The 21,996-nt window shown below is 45.0% G+C and overlaps 1 protein-coding gene across 3 annotated transcripts in view; it reads left to right on the plus strand.

Moving 5' to 3' along the window:
• The window catches only part of LOC141206994 (uncharacterized), a 182,495-nt gene that overhangs the window by 139,114 nt on the left and 21,385 nt on the right, over positions 1-21,996 (plus strand). Inside the window, exon 1 of one of the 3 annotated variants that reach the window (XM_073664351.1) lies at positions 830-955. The exons of the other annotated variants lie outside the window; for them this stretch is intronic. The gene's annotated coding sequence lies outside the window, so the exon portion shown is untranslated. Of the gene's footprint in view, positions 1-829; positions 956-21,996 lie in introns of those variants that run through there. 3 annotated transcript variants of the gene reach the window in all.

The following is a 21,996-nucleotide window of genomic DNA, read 5'->3' on the forward strand; positions in this document are numbered from 1 at the left end:
TGACCGGCTTGTGATCTACCTGTCACCGCCCCATGACCCCTTGTGATGTCAGCTGAGGCCCCAGAGAGCTCTGATTGGAGTGATCGATGATGACCTCGATCGCTTCAATCAGAGTACCTGAACACAGGTGACAAGGCGGTCACAGGGCGGTGACCGGCTTGTCACCTGCCTGTCGCCTCCCTGTGACCCCCTGTGATGCTGCCCAAGCCTTAGCCATCTCTGATTGGTGCGATCAATGTCATCATCGATCGCGCCAACCAGAGTGCCTGACCGGGAGGTGACCGGCTGGTGACATACAGAGCGGTCACGTTTGATCACCTCTGTGCTGGGCCTTGTGTTACCACAGGAGCACCTGTGACACCACAAGATCTTCTCACGTGCTCCAGTTGCTGCTGCTCCGGCGTCCTGCTGCGGTCTCCTGCATCCTGGGTCTCCTGCTGCTGCAGATCTTGCTCCAGAACCTGCTGCTGAAAGAAGAACAGAGAAGACTTTGGTAAGTCCATCCCTGTTCTCCCCTCATCCACCCCAACCCCCCTCCCCCTTTTTACCCACCCTGCCCCCAGTTTTTTAATTTTTTGTGCGTTCTGCAGCGGCTGAGCGCTGACCCGTGACTACGTCACTGATCAATGTCGTGCTTGCTGCTTTTCAATTCATTTTTTTCATCCCTGTCAATTCTTTCTCTGCCCCCCCCCCTCCCCTCACTTTGTACCACCTCCGTGCGTGCATCCAGCAGCCACCGAGAGTTGATCGGTGACGCAAATCACTGATCAGCACTTGTGCTCACTACTTTGCCTTTTTTTCAACTAACCTTTTTTTCTTTTCTAGAGGGCGGTCGCGCTGTTCGATTTTGCGCCGTGCTGGGCCACAGAAGCCTGTGACACCACAATCGCCGCTCCTGCTCCAGAAGACCTCTTACAGAAGACATCTGATAGACGACATCTGAAAGTCGACAACTGTAAGTAGGATTTTTTGATCCCTTCTCATCCACCCCAATCCCCCTCTCGCCCTTCCCATCCCCCTTTCTGCCACCAAGTGCTGATCATCACTTCATCGCTCGACTGTTGTCCGTTTTTGTTTTTTTTTTACGCTTCCTGCAGCGGCCGAGCGCTGATCAGTGACCACAGATCACTGATCAGCACCCGTGCTCGGTGGTTTACACAACCTCGTCCTTTGCACCACATCCGCGCGCACACCCAGCAGCTGCCGAGAGTTGATTGGTGACATAGTTCACCGATCCACACTCGTGCTCGCTGTTTGAACCACCTACGGTAGTTCCTTTTTTCTCTTTTTTTTTTTCAGAAAAAAAAGTTCACACCAAGCGCACTGACACACATACACACACTCTAAATAAAGTACTGACACACAGGCACCACATACATAACTAAAAAAAAAATGTCCCGCTCATCCCAAACTCACTATTCAGTGGAGGAGGCATACCCTTTTCTTGCCTCCGACACTGACAGCGAGGGCGAGGATCCCACCTTTCTTTATTTTTCTGACTCCTCGTCATCCTCCTCTTCCTTCTCAGGTCAAATAAATAGAAAATGAAAAACCAGCACTTATTCCAATCGCATACCTTTGTGCAGTCCAGTGAGCGTCAGTCACAAATAGCCAGGGATCGCTAATCAGCAGGTGCTCTGCCCAAAGAAAGATTTTTCCTTTGATATCCTGTTATCAGATAGATTATGGCACTCCAGCAAGCCATTGAATATGAAGATCCTTTATTCTTTACTCACAATTTTAAAACATGGAGTCGGGAAAGCAGGAGTCCTTCAGGTTCTGCTGTACCGCCACTCAGACGCCCCAGGAGAAAAGATGAACCAGTGCCCCCCCCCCCCCACACACACACTACTGACCCCATGTGGACCTCGGCCTCCAAAAATTATGAGCCACTGATTCCTGATTTTGTGGCGGAATCAGGAATCAAGTTTGACACCACCAGCCTCACAGAGCTAGACTTTTTCAAAGACTTTTTCTTTGAGGATCTTGTAAACCTCTTTGTGGGCCAAACTAATTTATACACTCATCAATTTTTGGAACAAAACCCCTCTTCATCATTTTCTAACTGGTCTCCTGTAGACGCAGTAGAAATAATGACGTTTTGGGGCCTGGTCCTTCATATGGGGATCCTGAAGAAGCCAGAACTTTGGCGATATTGGAGTGTTGACGTTTTGTATAACACTCCAGTGTTACAAATGGTCATGACCCGGAAACGTTTTCAGGCCATCCACAAGTTCTTGCATTACATCGATAATGCAAGGTGTCCGGCACGCAATGACCCGAACTTTGATCATCTTTTCAAAGTTCGACCGGTCATCGTCCACTTCAACAACAAGTTTGCTGAAGTGTACGTGCCCCAAAGGGACATCTGCGTGGATGAGTCCTTAATGGCTTTTATGGAGCGGCTTGGATTCCGGAAGTACCTGCCCAGTAAGAAGGCCAAGTACGGAATCAAGCTGTATAAACTTTGTGAGAGTACCTCAGGGTACACTCACAAGTTTAGAGTTTATGAACGGAAGGACTGCCGGATTGAATCCCCTGAATGCCCCCCTGTTCTGGGAGTGAGTGGGAAAATCGTGTGGGACTTGGTGCACCCACTGCTGGATAAAGGTTATCACTTGTGCGTGGATAACTTTTATACCAGTGTCCCTCTCTTCAAGTCCCTCTCTGCGCGACGTACCGCAGCCTCCAATACTGTCTGCAAAAATAGAGAGGCCTCCCAAAGATGCTAATTGGGAAGCTGCTCAGAAGGGGTGAGAGCAGTTCCCAATGTAGCGACCAACCTCTGGTGGTCAAGGACAAGAGGGATGTCCTTTTCTTGACCACCATACATGGTGATGGCAGCACCGTCAGCATTGTACAAGGTTCCACTACACAGGTCGTCAAACCAGACTGTGTAGTGGGGTACAACAAGTACATGGGGGGGGGAGTTGATCTCTCTGATCAAGTCCTCCAGCCGTACAGTAGTGCTTTAAGAAAGGCCAAGGTGTGGTACAAGAAGTTGGCCGTGCACATTATACAGATGGCAATGCACAACGCTTTCCTTCTGTCACAATGTGCAGGCCAGACTTCTACATTGTACCTTCAGTTCCAGGAGGTAGTTATCAAGGCCCTGATATTTTGCACTGGTGACGGAGCGGGCCCCAGTACTTCCGGAACTGAAGGTCCTCGAATTGTACCAGACCAGCATTTCCCGGGGCAGATGCCTTTTTTTCCGCTGTGAGGGAAGTCACAAAAGAAGTGCCGAGTGTGTTTATAAAAGGTGAATACGCCAGGACACCATTTATCAATGTGACACCTTCCCCGACAAACCTGGCCTGTGCATGAAAGAATGCTTCAAAAGGTACCATAGTTCCATGGACTACTAAATTAATTTCTGACGTATGACAACCTGACGAACACTACACAACTAACATAGTGTTCGCCAGTTTGTCATACATCAGTTGTATAGTGTTCGTCAGGTTGTCCTACACAACTGACGTATGACACTACATTATAAGATTCACAAATCGGGTATCCGTTCCAAAAGGGGGCACTTGTTGGCCATTTCCACTGTTTAGGCACATCAGGGGCTCTGAGAACGTGACCTGACGCCCTCAGACAATTCCAACAAAGTCTGCATTCCAAAGCGTCACTCCTTCCCTTCCGAGCCCTGCAGTGCACCCAAACAGTAGTTTTCTCCAACACATGGGGTATCAGCGTACTTGGGAGAAATTGCACAATAACTTTTGGTTTCCAATTTCTCCTGGTACACTTGTGAAAATAAAAAAAAATTGGGGGTTAAACTAAAATTTTAGTGAAAAAGAGTTAAATGTTCATTTTTTCCTTTCACGTTCAAATAATTGCTGTGAAGCACATGAAGGGTTAATAAAGTTCTTGAATGTGGTTTTGAGCATCTTGAGGGGTGCAGTTTTTAGAGTGGTGTCACTTTTGGGTATTTTCTGTCATAAAGACCCTTCAAAGTGACTTCAAATGTGATGTGGCCCCTAAAAAAATGGTTTTGTAAATTTTGTTGTAAAAATGAGAAATCGCTGGTCAACTTTTAACCCTTATAGCTCCCTAAGAAAAAAAAAAATAGTTTCCAATATTGTGCTGATGTTAAGTAGACATATGGGAAATGTTATTTATTAACTATTTTGTGTAACATATCTCTCTGATGCAGTGGTGTACCGCCAATGGCGGCAGACCACGCCACTGCTATGGGGCCCTTGGCCGGAGGGGGCCGTGAGGGCCCCAAACAGCATGGGAACGAGGAGGATAGGTGAGTAAGAGGTTGCGGCGGCAGAGGAGCGGGTTGCGCAGTGGAGGAGCGGTGCACATGCTGCAGCCACCACGTGTCCCCGCTGCTAAAGGGCCATGAATATTCCCTCTTCTCCACTCCCATAGGCGAGGAGAAGACGGAATATTCATTCTCTTTAGTAGCGGGCACGGAGGAGCGCTGAGCCGCATCTCCTGCTGTCAGTGGAGAGGAGTGAATGTGCTGGCAGCAGCTCACCTCGGCTTCTGAGAGCGCGCGCTGCTCAGATGCCGACATGACCTGCAGCAGACAAGATGCAGCGCTGGAGCAGAGGTGAGGGAAGGAAGGTGAGTATAAGTGTTTATTGTTTTGTGTGCAGTGATTGGGGGGTTGAGGAGGCCACACATACCAGGAATGGGGGATTGAGGAGGCCACACATACCAGGAATGAGGGATTGAGGAGGCCACACATACCAGGATTGGGGGATTGAGGAGGCCACACATACCAGGAATGGGGGATTGAGGAGGCCACACATACCAGGAATGGGGGATTGAGGGGGCCACACATACCAGGATACTTGGATTGAGGAGGCCACACATACCAGGATTGGGGGATTGAGGAGGCCACACATACCAGGATTGGGGGATTGAGGAGGCCACACATACCAGGATTGGGGGATTGAGGAGGCCACACATACCAGGATTGGGGGATTGAGGAGGCCACACATACCAGGATTGGGGGATTGAGGAGGCCACACATATCAGGATTGGGGGATTGAGGAGGCCACACATACCAGGAATGGGGGATTGAGGAGGCCACACATACCAGGATACTTGGATTGAGGAGGCCACACATACCAGGAATGGGGGATTGAGGAGGCCACACATACCAGGAATGGGGGATTGAGGAGGCCACACATACCAGGATTGGGGGATTGAGGAGGCCACACATACCAGGATTGGGGGATTGAGGAGGCCACACATACCAGGATTGGGGGATTGAGGAGGCCACACATACCAGGATTGGGGGATTGAGGAGGCCACACATACCAGGATTTTGGGATTGTGGGGGCCACACATACCAGGGATTGTGGGATTGAGGGGGACACACATACGAGGATGGGGAAATTTACCAGTAGCTGCTGCATTTCCCACCCTAGGTGTATACTCAAGTCAATAGGTTTTCCCATTTTTATGTGGTAAAATTAGGGGCCTCGGCTTATATTCGGGTCGGCTTATTTAAAATATATGGTATTTTAAAATCAGTGAGTACGTGGTGCCCATAATACTGCAGGACTGTGGCGTGCATTATACTATATGGGGGCTGCATTTTACCCTATGGGGTGTGTAATATACTGTATGGAGGACCATGGGAAGTTCATTATACTATATGGAGGATTCTGGGGGGTGCATTATACTATATGGAGGTTTATGGGGGGAGCATTATACTATATGGAGGATTATGGGGGCGCATTTTACTATATGGAAGATTATTGGTGGTGCATTATACTATATGGAAGGCTATGTGGGGCCATTATAATATTTTGAGGGCTATGTGGGGGGCCATTATACTGTATGAAAGCAATTATACAGTGTGAATGTTTGTGTGGGGTCATTATACTGTTTGGAGGGCTGTGTGGGGGCCATTATACTGTTTGGAGGGCTGTGTGGGGCCATGATAGTGTATGGAGGGCTCTGTGGGGTTCACAGTTGGGGGATTATACTGTTAGGGTCACCATACTTTGCCGTGGGAGTTGAAGTGGGGTACAATAGTGTCATTATACTGTGCATGTGGAGGAATTCATCATAGGGGTATCATACTGTTTGGGGGGCACTTTTGTTGGCATCATACTTTATGGGGGCAATGAAGGAGGAATCTACGACTTCAGAAGGAGGTAAATTACTATGTAAAGGCTGGAAAGTTATGAGATCTGCTCTTCTGTGACGCAGACAAATATTTTTTTTTTTTGTAGAGGGGGGGGGGCCCAATTAGAGCTTCTGCTATGGGGCCCCATGACTTCTATGTACGCCCCTGCTCTGATGTAAGGGCATGAAAATTCAAAGTTTGAAAATTGTGAAATTTTCAAAACTTTCCCCAAATTTCCATTTTTTTTCACAAATAAACACAAGTGATATAGAAGAAATGTTACCACTTTCATGAAGTACAATATGTCATGAAAAAACAATCTCGGAATCAGGGAGTTCTTACCTCATAAAGTGACAGTGGTCAGAATTGTAAAAATTGGCCTGGTCATTAACGTGCAAACCACCCTGGAGGGTATAGGGGTTAAACTGAATGATTTGGGTCAAGCATTTGGGATATCCTTCCACAAGCTTCTCACAATAGTTCGGTTGGAATTTGGGCCCTTTCCTCAATACAAAACTGGTGTAACTGATCCAGGTTTGTAGATCGCCTTGCTCGCACCTGCCTTTTCAGCTTTGCCCATAAATTTTCAATAGGATTGAGATCAGGGTTTGTGATGGCTACTCCAAAACATTGACTTTGGCAGCCACTTTGTTACCATTTTGGCAGTATGCTTCGGGTCATTGTCCATTTGGAAGACCCTTTTTCGCCCAAGCTTTAACTTCCTGGCTAATGTCTTGAGATGTTGCTTCAGTATTGTCAATTTATATTTTGTTCTCATGATGCCATCTATTTTGTGATGTGCATCAGTCCATCCTGCAGCAAAACAACTCCACAACATGATGGTGTTCTTAGGCTTCCAAGCTTCTCCCTTTTTTCCTCCAAATGTAACAATGGTAATTATGCCCAAAATTTTAGTTTAATCAAACCACAGGACATGCCTCCAAAAATGAAGGTCTTTGTTCCTGTGTGCATTTGCCAACATTAATCTGGCTTTTTTATGTTTCTTTTGGAGTAATGGCTTCTTCCTGGCAGAGTGGCCTTTCAGCCCATGTTGATACAGCACTCGTTTCACTGTAGATATTGACACAGTCTTACCAGCTTCCGCCATCATCTTCACAAGGTCTCTTGCTTTTGTCCTTGGGTTGATATGCACATATCGGACCAAAAGCACGTTCATCTCTGGGACACAGAACCCGCCTACTTCCTGAGCGGTATGATGGCTGGACATTCCCATCTTGTTTGTACTTGCGTATATTTGTTTGTACAGATGAACGAGGCACCCTCGGGTATCTTGAAATTGTACCCAAGGATGAGCTGGACTTGTGCAAGTCCACAATTCTCTTCCTGATATCTTAGCTGATTTCTTTAGACTTTCCCATGATGCTACACAAAGAAGCAGTGTGTTTCAGGTGTGCATTAACATACATCCACAGGTGTGTCTCTAAATCAGGGTTCCCCAACTCCAGTCCTCAAGGCCCACCAACAGGTCATGTTTTCAGGATTTCCTTAGTATTACACAGGTGATAATTCCATCACCTGCACAGGCAATAATTCCATCACCTGTGCAATACTAAGGAAATCCTGAAAACATGACCCGTTGGTGGGCCTTGAGGACTGGAGTTGGGGAACCCTGCTCTAAATAACTAAGATGTTGCCAAAAAACCTATCGGAAGCTTCCAAACACATGATATATGTAGCATCGGTGTCTCTGGTTCCTGCCCGGTAGAGACGTCGATCCACTCACCACCGCGGCTACGGTCCGGTGTCCCCTGCTACATCCTCTTGTCTCACTGCAGCGTCTTCCCAGGGTGCGTGCCCCGCGCACATATCCCCGGGCACTGTACTTAGGGCCCGCGCGCTCCCTCCCTCGGAAAGGGGCCGCGTGCCCCGTCCTAAAAAGTCACCGGCCAATGGCCAGAGGACTGCCCCTATTTAAGGCACCTCCTCCAAAACGGACGTGCCTGTGCAAAGTTGTGGTTTGTGTTCTAAACACTCTCTCCAGCCCTCAGATCCCAGTGCTGCCTGCCTATCAGCCGTGTCCGCCTGTCAGTCTGCCAGCCAAGCCTGCCCATTTACCTGCATTGTATATCAGCCGTGCTCTTCTGTCGTGCCTGTCGGCTTTGGCTATCAGTCCCGTGGGAGTCGCCTGCTCTCCCTCGAGGTCGGTCCCAGTGTGGCACCTGGTCCACCTTCCCGGTCCCTCCTTGGTTCACGGAGTCGATTAAGCCACCGTGTAGCCAGGGTCGGTCTGGGTAGGCACTTAGTTACGCCTCTCTGGTCCCTCCTCGTATCTCAGCACAGAGGTTCATATGGGCAGTCCAGAATTGTTTAAAGGCATAGTAATCTTAGTGTATGTAAACTTTTGACTTTGCAGTAAGTAATAAATATGCCTTAAAACATTCTCTCATTATTCTGGCATTTGACAAATATTAAATATTATGGTAATACTAATTGACCTAAAACAGGAAAGGTTTATTCTGATTTCATTTCAGATATTGAGAAAAACATGCATACAGAGAAGGAAATAATTATTTGATCCCTTGCTGTTTTTGTAAGTTTGCCCACTGACAAAGACATGAACAGTCTGTAATTTTAAGGGTAGGTTAATTTTAACATTGAGAGATAGAATATCCAAAAAAAAAATCAAGAAAATCACATTGTATAAATTAGATAAATTTATTTTAATTTTGCAGTGAGAAATAAGTATTTGATTCCTCTGGCAAACAACACTTGGTGGCAAAACCCTTGTTGGAAAGCACAGCAGTCAGACATTTTTTGTAGTTGATGATGAGGGTTGTGCACATGTAAGGAGGAATTTTGGTCCACTCCTCCTTGCAGATCATCTCTAAATCATTCAGATTTTGAGGCTGTCGCTTGGCAACTCGAAGCTTCAACTCCCTCCATAAGTTTTCTATGAGATTAAGGTCTGGAGACTGGCTTGGCAACTCCATGACCTTAATGTGCTTCTTTTTGAGCCACTCCTTTGTTGCCTTGGCTGTATGTTTTGGGTCATTGTCTTAATGGAAGACCCAGCCATGACCCATTTTTAATATCCTGGCGGAGGGAAGGAGGTTGTCACTCAGGATTTTACTGCACATTTCTCCATCCATTCTCCCATTGATGCAGTGAAGTAGTCCTGCGCCCTTAGCAGAGAAACACCCCCAAAACATAATGTTTCCACCTCCATGCTTGACAGTGGGGACGGTGTTCTTTGGGTCATAGGCAGCATTTCTCTTCCTCCAAACACGGCGAGTTGCGTTAATGTCAAAGAGCTCAATTTTTGTCTCATCTGACCACAGCACCTTCTCCCAATAACTCGCAGAATCATCCAGGTGTTCATTGTGCAGGCCTGTCTGAAGTTTGCCATGTGCCTTCTTGATCAGGGGGACCTTATGGGCACTGCTGGATTTTTTAAGCCTTTAAGGTGTAATGTGTTATCAATGGTTTTGTTGGTGACTGTGGTCCCAGCTGCCTTGAGATCATTAACAAGTTCCCCTGTGTAGTTTTAGGCTGATCTCTCACCTTCCTCATGATCAGGGATACCTCACGAGGTTAGATTTTGAATGGTGCCCCAGATAGATGTCGATTGACAGTCATTTTGTATTTCTTCCATTTTCTTACTGTTGCACCAACAGTTGTCTCTTTCTCACCCAGCGTCTTACTTATGGTTTTGTAGCCCATTCTAGCTTTGTGCAGGTCTATGATCTTGTCCCTGACATCCTTAGACGGCTCTTTGGTTTTGCCCATGTTGTAGAGGTTAGAGTCTGACTGATTAATTGAGTCTGTGGACAGGAGTCTTTTATACAGGTGACTATGTAAGAAAGCTGTATTTAATGCAGGTAACGAGTTGATTAGGAGCGTCTAACTGGTCTGTAGGAGCCAGAACTCATATTGGTTTGTAGGAGATCAAAACAACCAATAACCAAAAGGCTCAAATAGGTGTATCAGAAATTCAAAAAAACACAAAGAACATATAGTATACACCCTAAAATGTAACTCTTAATAGATATTTTAAAAGATAGTATCAATAAATCAAGGATAATCAGATAAAAGTATGGGGGAGGGATAGCAGTGGGATAGCACAAATGGCATTCAAACTCGCCCTATAGGGCCCTAAGGGAGGAATGCCCTACCTGACAGCGGAGTAATCACCCTAATGTGTCCCCGCTCCACGGAGGCTGTCCCTTACCTGTCCCTAAAGTACCCCTATACAGACATAAAAAACAAAAACCAAAGGCATCCCAATAATAGGAGACCAAACCGTCATATCATAAAAATTAATATGCTGTAAACGTAGAAAAAAACATGCATCAGTTATGATCAGGTGGGTATAGGATATCGGTAGTTCTCCATAAATATAATCAAAATAACTTATTGCAAAAACATCACCATCAATCAGTGTCAGTATGTCCCACAATATCAGTATTATAGTTGTGATCAGATGGAAATAGAGGAAAACCCTATATCCCTATCTATAAATTTCTTACTGGAAAACTATAGGTCATAAAGAAAATTAGACTACAGATAACTTCTGTTAGTCTCTAATACAGTGCTGTGCAAATTAATTGGGACAAAGCATTTTTTAAGTAAAATCGTCAGTTGGTTACCAGTCAGTGATTCAAACCAGTTTTAACTGCTTTGAACATATGTTTTGGGGCTTTTTTACAGCTGATGGTACAGGGAGCTTATTTCCTGTTGATGGTATGATGAATTCATCCAATACATAGTCGTTTTAAAACGTTTTATTGTGCCATTCATACGTAAATTTGAAGGGACATTCCAACAAGATTTGGCTCCATGCCACAATTCCAAGTGTGTGAAGAAATTCCTGGAAGAAAATAAAGTAAAAGTGCTGGACTGGCCTGGCAATTCACCAGACTTAAATCCTATAGAAAATTTGTGGAGCATTGTGAAAAGACGTCTTGGCAAAATGGACTGTACAACCAAAGTACGCATGATAAACAGTGCCATACAAGTGTTGTTCCATGATGAAGAATTGAAGAATTTACGCAAAAACTTGGTAGAATCAATGCCAAAACACATTGAAAATCTCATATCTGCTAAAGGACGACATATTTCTTACTAAAATTAGTATGTAACAGTGCATTATAACATTTTATTATTAAAAACTCAAAAATGTGTTTTTTTGCTTTGTCCCAATTAATTTGCACAGTACTGTATCTTTGAAAAAGTTTCTTTATGACATACGGCGTACTGGGCTTACAATATATATCTCCATGACCATTCAGGATATGTCCCTTAAATTCCCCCCTTTTGTTTTAGTGACCGTTGCTATTATATACACTATTTACCAGTTATTTCTCAAAGAACATTCTTATGTTTAGTATTGTGACTTTATTTGACTCTCATTTGGGGTGTTCTAATTTGTTTTCTTTTCAGCGTTTGGTATAGCTTTCAATGTAATGTACCTCATCCTTTCTTGGGATAGCGGTCCCTATTTGAGTACTGGTGGCACGCATTTGCATTCCACTGAGATCGCGCGGCGGAAGTGACGTCTTTTGTTTGCCGCGGGCGGAAGTACTGGTGACACGCATTTGCGGTTCACCGAGATCGCGCTGCGGAAGTGACGTTTTTTCCATTGCCGCATGCAAAAGCTACAAGCGGTTAGTTTCTGCTGGAACGCACTCAGCTTTCCAGTGGTACCTCGCGACGGAGACCTTCCACCTGCGCCGGACACAGTTAACAGCTGTTTCAGCTCTAACCTAATACAGGGGGTTTACTAAGACTGATGAGTCGCCGGGTCTCCTGGCATGGTGACTCACCAGATGGGACATACTCATTTTTCCATTCAGCCCGATCTATTATGGTGTACTCCTGTGACTGTCCCCTGATGAGCCCCGACTGGGACTTTGACATATATTGGGATTATGAACCAACTGGCATCAGATAAGTCTGCAATTTAGCAGTTTGTTAATATATGATGGTTGTGACATGAATTTATTGAGAACACTGGTGAATACTGGTGGCCACTATATGACTGTTTGAGTGATCTACAGGTATCGTTCGGTCACTGTTTGTAATAATTGAGACGCATTAAAAGTTGGCTATCTCAAATTTTCTTTATGACCTATGGTGATCCAGTAAGAAATTTGACCTATAGTTTTCCAGTAAGAAATTTATAGATAGGGATATAGGGTTTTCCTCTATTTCCATCTGATCACAACTATAATATTGATATTGTGGGACATACTGACTAGAGATGAGCGGTGTTCGACTAGAACTGTTCGCCAATCTCAAATTCGAGCTGTTTTGGGCGGTGTTCGAGTTGTTCGACGAACCCGAACGATTTGCAAAAAATTCGGCTGTTCGAGGTTATGTTCGATAACTGTTCGTGCACCAAAAGCGTGTCCTGCATGTCTGGCGCTATTTAGAGCACCAATCATGCAGGGATTGTCTGCCACTCACTGTAATGCCACAGCCATGGTGGTTGTGGCATTACAGTGATTGCCCAAATCGATGGGAACAGTGCCAACAGTGAAACATGAAAAGCCGGCAATTCAGCAGCGGCATACACCTGTACCCGACAATTTAGAACCGAAAGAATAGAGCTTCACACATAGATTAGATAGATAGAAACATGTCAGCCACATATATACGAAGTACAGTGACAGTGTTGCTTACTGTACTTGTCATTTAGCGTAAAGGATTTATCAAAAAAAAATAATAGTGTTTTCATGCACCGTCTCTTTAAAAAAGCCGGCCGGCAATTCAGCAGCGGTACCCGACAATTTAGAATAGAAAGAATAGAGAATCACACATAGATTAGATAGATAGAAACATGTCAGTCACATATATATGAAGTACAGTGACAGTGCTGCTTACTGTACTTGTCATTTAGCGTAAAGGATTTATCAAAAAAAATAATAGTGTTTTCATGCACCGTCTCTTTAAAAAAAGCCGGCCGGCAATTCAGCATCTGTACCCGACAATTTATAACAGACAGAATAGAGCTTCACACATAGATTAGATAGATAGAAACATGTCAGTCACATATATATGAAGTACAGTGATAGTGTTGGTTACTGTACTTGTCATTTAGTATTAAAATAAAGGATTTATTATTAAAAAAATTGGCGTGGGGTTCCCCTTAATTTTAGGCTCTAGCGGAGGTTAAGCAGACGGCTGGGGCAGATGTTTGAAGCCTGGGAAGGGGGTAATACCCACGGAGCTTCCCAGGCTACTAATATCAGCCCCCAGCTGAATACATAGCCTTTACTAGCTATTAAAATGGGGGACCCCCCAAAAAAAATGACGTGGGGTCCCCCTAATTTAATAGCTAGCAAAGGCTAGGCAGACAGCTGGGGGCTGATATTAATAGCCCAGGAAGGGAGCCATGAATATTGGCCCCCTCCCAGGCTAGAAACACCAGCCGTCAGCCGCCCCAGAAATGGCGCATTCATAGGATGCGCCAATTCTGGCACTTAGCCTCGCTCTTCCACGCTGCCCTGGTGCGGTGGCAGGGGGTAATAGGGTTGGGGTTGATGTCAGCTTATAATGCCAGCTGACATCAAGCCCAGGTTAGTAATGGAGAGGCGTCTATAAGACACCCCCATTACTAACCCCATAGTCAAAGTTAAAAAAAACACAAACACCCAGAATAAAGTCCTTTAATTGAAATAAAGACACAATCCTTTATTGTTCTAAATTAAACCATACTTACCGTCACGCCCATTCCAGCTGAAGCCAACGATCTCCTGCAATAAAAGAAAAATAATAAAGCAACCTCATCCTTACCTTTCCATGATTCCCACGACAGCTTCAGCTCTGCTACATCGAGATGACAGGCTGGACCGCAGCAGAACGCTGCCATCCAGCCTCTCATCCCGCAGACACTGAGAAGCGCAGGCTTGCTTGCGCTGCTCAGCGTCTCTCTGTGACGACATCCAGATGAGCCGAGTTCATGTCCAATGAACTCGGCTCACCTCATGCACGTCACTGACAGCGTGGGAAAATTCTCACGCTGAAGCGGTGAGTGCAGGAGAATTCTCCCACGCTGTCAGTGACGTGCATAAGGTGAGCTCATGTCCAATGAACTCAGCTCACCTCCTGCACGTCACTGACAGCGTGGGAGAATTCTCCTGCACTCAGCGCTTCAGCGTGAGAATTCTCCCACGCTGAAGCGCTGAGTGCAGGAGAATTTTCCCACGCTGTCAGTGACGTGCATAAGGTGAGCTCATGTCCAATGAACTCAGCTCACCTCCTGCACGTCACTGACAGCGTGGGAGAATTCTCCTGCACTCAGCGCTTCAGTGTGAGAATTCTCCCACGCTGAAGCGCTGAGTGCAGGAGAATTTTCCCACGCTGTCAGTGACGTGCATGAGGTGAGCCGAGTTCATTGGACATTAACTCGGCTCATCTGGATGCCCTCACAGAGAGACACTGTGGAGCGCAAGCAAGCCTGCGCTTCTCAATGTCTGCGGGATGACAGGCTGGATGGCAGCGTTCTGCTGCGGTCCAGCCTGTCATCTCGATGTAGCAGAGCTGAAGCTGTCATGGGAACCATGGAAAGGTAAGGATGATGTTGCTTTATTATTTTTCTTTTATTTCAGGAGATCGTTGGCTTCAGCTGGAATGGGCGTGATGGTAAGTATGGTTTAATTTAGAACAATAAAGAATTGTGTGTTTATTTCAATTAAAGGACTTTTTTCTGGGTGTTGTGTTTTTTTTAAATACTTTACTAGAAATTCATGGTGGTCATGTCTAATATTGGCGTGACCCCATGAATTTCGGGCTTAGGGCCAGCTGATAATGCCAAGCTGGCCCTAACCCCTTTATTACCCAGTGAGCCACCGCATCAGGGCCCTGGATGAGTTGGGTACAGCGCCAGAAGATGGCGCTTCTATGAACGCGCCATTTTCCGGGGTGGCTGCGGACTGCAATTTGCAGCGGGGGTGGCCCAGAAAGCTTGGGCCTCCCTGCGCTGCGGATTCCAGCCCCCAGCTGCCTAGTTGTACCTGGCTGGACACAAAAACAGGGCGAAGCCCCACGTCAATTTTCTTTAAATTATTTCATGAAATAATTAAGAAAAAAAGGGCTTCCCTATATTGTTGTGTCCGGCCAGGTACAAGTAGGCAGCTGGTGGTTGGGGGCAGCCCGTTCTTGCCTGCTGTACCTGGCTGGACACAAATATAGTGCGAAGCCCCACGTCAATTTTTTTTAAATTATTTCATGAATTTCCTGAAATAATTTAAAAAAATTGAAGTGGGGCTTCGCACTATATTTGTGTCCAGCCAGGTACAGCAGGCAGGAACGGGCTGCCCCCAACCACCAGCTGCCTATTTGTACCTGGCCGGACACAACAATATAGGGAAGGCCTTTTTTTCTTAATTATTTCATGAATTTCATGAAATAATTTAAAAAAAAGTACATGGGGCTTCGCCCTATTTTTGTGTCCAGCCAGGTACAACTAGGCAGCTGGGGGCTGGAATCTGCAGCGCAGGGAGGCCCAAGCTTTCTGGGCCCCCCCCCGCTACAAATTGCAGTCCGCAGCCACCCCGGAAAATGGCGCGTTCATAGAAGCGCCATCTTCTGGCGCTGTACCCAACTCATCCAGGGCCCTGGTGCGGTGGCTCACTGGGTAATAAAGGGGTTAGGGCCAGCTTGGTATTATCAGCTGGCCCCAAGCCCAAAATTCATGGGGTCACGCCAGTATTAGACATGACCGCCATGAATTTATAGTAAAGTATTTAAAAAAAACACAACACCCAGAATAAAGTCCTTTAATTGAAATAAAGACACAATTCTTTATTGTTCTAAATTAAACCATACTTACCATCACACCCATTCCAGCTGAAGCCAACGATCTCCTGCAATAAAAGAAAAATAATAAACCAACCTCATCCTTACCTTTCCATGGTTCCCACGACAGCTTCAGCTCTGCTACATCGAGATGACTGGCTGGACCGCAGCAGAACGCTGCCATCCAGTCTGTCATCCCGCAGACACTGAGAAGCGCAGGCATGCTTGCGCTCCTCACTGTCTCGCTGTGACGGCATCCAGATGAGCCGAGGTCATGTCCAATGAACTCGGCTCACCTCATGCACGTCACTGACAGCGTGGGAAAATTCTCCTGCAATCAGCGCTTCAGCGTGAGAATTTTCCCACGCTGTCAGTGACGTGCATGAGGTGAGCCGAGTTCATTGGACATGAACTCGGCTCATCTGGATGTCGTCACAGAGAGACGCTGAGCAGCGCAAGCAAGCCTGCGCTTCTCAGTGTCTGCGGGATGACAGGCTGGATGGCAGCGTTCTGCTGCGGTCCAGCCTGTCATTTCGATGTAGCAGAGCTGAAGCTGTCGTGGGAACCATGGAAAGGTAAGGATGAGGTTGCTTTATTATTTTTCTTTTATTGCAGGAGATCGTTGGCTTCAGCTGGAATGGGCGTGATGGTAAGTATGGTTTAATTTAGAACAATAAAGGATTGTGTCTTTATTTCAATTAAAGGACTTTATTCTGGGTGTTTGTGTTTTTTTTAACTTTGACTATGGGGTTAGTAATGGGGGTGTCTTATAGACGCCTCTCCATTACTAACCTGGGCTTGATGTCAGCTGGCATTATAAGCTGACATCAACCCCAACCCTATTACCCCCTGCCACCGCACCAGGGCAGTGTGGAAGAGCGAGGCTAAGTGCCAGAATTGGCGCATCCTATGAATGTGCCATTTCTGGGGCGGCTGACGGCTGGTGTTTCTAGCCTGGGAGGGGGCCAATATTCATGGCTCCCTTCCTGGGCTATTAATATCAGCCCCCAGCTGTCTGCCTAGCCTTTGCTAGCTATTAAATTAGGGGGACCCCACGTCATTTTTTTTGGGGGGTCCCCCATTTTAATAGCTAGTAAAGGCTATGTATTCAGCTGGGGGCTGATATTAGTAGCCTGGGAAGCTCCGTGGGTATTACCCCCTTCCCAGGCTTCAAACATCTGCCCCAGCCGTCTGCTTAACCTCCGCTAGAGCCTAAAATTAAGGGGAACCCCACGCCAATTTTTTTAATAATAAATCCTTTATTTTAATACTAAATGACAAGTACAGTAACCAACACTATCACTGTACTTCATATATATGTGACTGACATGTTTCTATCTATCTAATCTATGTGTGAAGCTCTATTCTTTCTGTTCTAAATTGTCGGGTACAGATGCTGAGTTGCCGGCCGGCTTTTTTAAAGAGACGGTGCATGAAAACACTAATATTTTTTTTAATAAATCCTTTACACTAAATGACAAGTGCAGTAACCAACACTGTCACTGTGCTTCTTATATGTGTGACTGACATGTTTCTATCTATCTAATCTATGTGTGATGCTCTATTCCTTCTTGTCTAAATTGTCGGGTACCGGTGTATGCCGCTGCTGAATTTGCCGGCCGGCTTTTTTAAAGAGAGTGTCTTCTGAGCAGTTTGTCAGCTTTTGGACACCTTTGCAGGTGTTTTCTATGTGTTTCTATGTGTTTTTGTTTGCCTGCCATTGGTTTTAACGGTGTTCGACGGTGTTCTAAGGTGTTCGACGAACAGTTCGACGAACAGTTCCTCGAACATCCCGGTGTTCGACGAACCGAACCCGAACACTACGGGGGTGGCTCAACACTAATACTGACACTGATTGATGGTGATGTTTTTGCAATAAGTTATTTTGATTATATTTATGGAGCACTACTGATATCCTATACCCTCCTGATCATAACTGATGCATGTTTTTTTTTCTACGTTTACAGCATATTAATTTTTTATGATACGACTGTTTGGTCTCCTGTTATTGGGATGCCTTTTGGTTTTTGTTTTTTATGTCTGTATAGGGGTACTTTAGGGACAGGCAAGGGACAGCCTCCGTGGAGCGGGGGACACCACGCCGACACATTAGGGTGATTACTCCGCTGTCAGGTAGGGCATTCCTCCCTTAGGGCCCTATAGTTTTAATATAGCTGTGTCTCAGCTTCTAGAAAGAGAAAATGGAAAAAGCAACGGTGCAGATCTAAGAGCAATATTACTCAAAAAAGTAGTAAAAGGTGGGGTAACTGAATACTGCTCACCTTGCAGAAGTCTTGAGATTAAGCATTAGATAGTGATATGACTCCTGTGACTTACAGAGTCTTCATTTGGCTTGTAGCACACTTTGCCAGGAAAATCAGGTCTCCATATAGGAATATCCTTGCAGAAGTCTTGAAATTCACATACCAATAGAACTTTTGAGGCTTATGGAGTCTTTATTTGGCATGCAGCACGCTTTACCAGAAGAATCAGGCTACCATATAGGAAGATCCTGTTAAGGCAGTTAACCAAATAGGTGTGTTCTGGTTAAAGTATTGCGGCGCTTCCAGATAAGATCCAGTAGGTTTTTTCATCCAGAATTTATTTTTCAAAAGAATATAAAATATAGAATAGCAAGATACAACGCGTTTCGAGTCATTGCAGAGTCTTCCTCAGGTATAATTTTATAATCATATATCTAGAACTACCCTTCCTTAAATACACCTCTAAACTGAAAAGGTGAAAGAGTGACCTGCCTGGTTCCTTAATCACGTTAATTGAACAAGTTTGTGCGAATAATTGGTGTGACAGTCTGAATTTGTATCTGCTCTAGTAAAAACAGTTAAAAAGTGCCAACATATTTGAAAATGTAAATAATATATATAAAATAAAATACAAATAACAAAGAAAGGATCATACATTTTCTATTCTATCATTTAAACCATCTGGATGTAAACACCGCATACGATAAATCCAGAAGGATTCTTTTCTATTTAATATTTGAGTTCTATTCTGAGTGGAGGCTGGTATATGTTCTACAGGAGTTATTTGTACTTGGAATTTCCATCCGTGGGTATGCAATAAGTGACGTGATAGGCTGTGAGTTAAAAGTCCTATTTTAGCCTTATAGCGATTGTCCACTAAGGCGGTTTTGAAGTTTTCTAGTAGTACGACCTACATATTGTAGGCCGCATTTACAGGTGATAATGAATATAACATAAATGATGTTTTTTTGTACTGTAGGTATATTGATGACTTAGTCATCCTGTGGAAGGGTGATCAGAAAACGGCAGAACAACTTGTTCATGAACTGAATCATAACACATGGGGTATTCATTTTTCATGTAGTATGAGTACAAATAAAATTAATTTTTTAGACTTAGAAATCAGTTTTTAAAAAAACTCAATAATAACAAAATCATTTTTTAAGCCAGTAGATTCAAATGGATATCTGGAATTCATCAGTGCACATTTTCACAAATGGAAAACAAATATTCCCTATAGCCAATTTCTACATATAAGGAAAAATAATACATTATTAGAGGATTATAATACACAAGCAAAAATCCTCATAGACAGGTTTTAAAATAAAAAAATACCCGAATAAACTAATTTCTGCAGCATATGAAATCAATAGGAAGAAAATACAGAAGGATTGCCTTATGGCTATGAGTAATTAGGTAAAACCAGAAATAGATATCTCCTCACAAGAGAATAAATATAAATTTAATTTTATTACAGCTTTTAATAAGGAAAATGCCAGTATTAGAAAAATACTTGGCAAACATTGGCATATCCTGGTATATATGCCGCCCCCCTTCCTTTTATATGTGGTCCCCATCCCCATCCTGGTATGCCTGGCATCCCTCCATCCTGGTATGCATGGCACCCTTCATACCTATCCTGGTATGCATGACACCCATCATACCCAATCCTGGTATGCATGGCACCCATCATACCCAATCCTGGTATGCATGGCACCCCTCATCCCTGTCCTGGTGTGCATGGCACCCCTCATCCCTGTCCTGGTATGCATGGCACCCCTCATCCCTGTCCTGGTATGCATGGCACCCCTAATCCCTGTCCTGGTATGCATGGCACCCCTAATCCCTGTCCTGGTATGCATGGCACCCCTAATCCCTGTCCTGGTATGCATGGGCCCCCTAATCCCCATCAGGCTGCACATTTAAAAAAATAAACACTCCTACTCACCTCTCTTCTCTCCTCCAGCGCTGCGTCCGGTCTGCCTGCACTGATCTCTCCATGTGAGCCACGCATGATGTCACTGCCATGCGCGGCTCACATGGAGAGATCAGCTGCCGGAAGTCACTGCTCCCCACGCCAGGACTGTGTGCGCGGGGAGCAGTGACTTCACTCTCCTTCATAGCCGGCACACAGCGGAGCCGCGCTGCGGCTGCTGCCGGCTGTCTCCTGTGCACGCTCATTAAAGGGCATGAATATTCACCCCCTCCCCACGCCCATAGGCATGGAGAGAGGTTGAATATTCATGCCCTTTAACAGCGGGCACAGGAGATAGCCGGCAGTAGCCGCAGCGCGACTACACTGTATACCGCTATTAAGGAGCATGAATACTCAGTGCTCCCCACGCCTCATGGGCGTGGGGAGCAGTGAATATTCATTTTCTTTAGCAGCGGGGACAGTGTAGGCTGCAGCGGGCGGCTGCTGCCTCCTGTGCCCCGCTCCACCACCGATACCGCTCCCCCCACACCCCACATAAATATACACCCATTGTACACCCATATACAACATTCTGACTATAAGACGCACCCCCCATTTTCCTTCAAATTTTTGGAGGAAAAAAATACGTCTTATGGTCCGAAAAATACGGTACCTTTCGAAGGGGAAAAACCATTTGGAATCTGATAGCTCCTAGCAGACTTAAAAATATTCCTATTCAATTTGAACAAAGAGGAACTAATACAGCTATAACAGTGGGAGTATTTAAATGTAGAAAGAAACTCTGCTGTTGCTGTAGATGTATTACACATGGCTGTAAGGAGATTATATCTTACAGTACAGGTGAAAAGTTTTTAATTAAACAACATCTTTCTTGTCAAACAGTCTATGTTATATACATTATCACCTGTAAATGCGGCCTACAATATGTAGGTCGTACTACTAGAAAACTTCAAAACCACCTTACTGGACATCGCTATAACGCTAAAATAGGACTTTTAACACACAGCCTATCACGTCACTTATTGCATACCCACAGAGGGAAATTCCAAGTACAAATAACTCCTGTAGAACATATACCAGCCTCCACTCAGAATAGAACTCAAATATTAAATAGAAAAGAATCTTTCTGGATTTATCATAGTAACATAGTTTGTAAAGCCGAATAAAGACTTGCGTCCATCAAGTTCGACCTGTTAGTTCTGTAATTGCTAAAGTTGATCCAGAGGAGGGCAAAAACCCCAAATGATTTAGCCAATCTTCACCTGAGGAAAAATTCCCTCCCGACTCTGAAACCAGCAGTCAGAATAAATCCCTGTATCAACCTACTATTTTATTTTATTTTTAAGTATATGCTGAAATCTGCCTGGTATCTAGAAATGCATCCAGTCCCCGCTTGAGCTGGTGTAATGAATCCAACATTACCGTCTCCTCACTCAGTGAATTCCATATTCTCACTGCTCTTACCGTAAAGAACCCCTTCCTATGCTGGTGCTGAAACCTTTTCTCTTCCAGTCTTAGTGAGTGCCCTCTTGTTACCGTAATATCCCTCCTTTTGAACAAATCCCGGGCAAGATCTCTATACTGTCCCCTAACATATTTGTACACATTTATTATGTCCCCCCTCAACCTTCTCTTTTCCAGGCTGAATAGTTCTAGTTTTGCCAACCTCTCTGGGTATTGCAGTCCCTCCATTCCCTTTATTAATTTTGTTGCCCTCCTTTGTACCTTTTCAAGCTCATTTATATCCTTTCTATATATTGGGGCCCATAACTGAGCACAGTATTCCAAGTGTGGTCTGACCAGTGCTTTGTACAGTGGAAGAACAATGTTCTCATCCTTTGCAGCTATACCTCTTCTGATACATCCCATTACCCTGTTTGCCCTTACAGCAGCGGCCTGACTTTGGGCACTCCAATTTAGTTTGCTATCAATCA

The sequence above is a fragment of the Phyllobates terribilis genome, unplaced genomic scaffold (genome assembly GCF_046119375.1).
Source record: "Phyllobates terribilis strain yellow unplaced genomic scaffold, ASM4611937v1 Scaffold_156__1_contigs__length_4398808, whole genome shotgun sequence".
Taxonomy (NCBI): Eukaryota; Metazoa; Chordata; class Amphibia; order Anura; family Dendrobatidae; genus Phyllobates; species Phyllobates terribilis.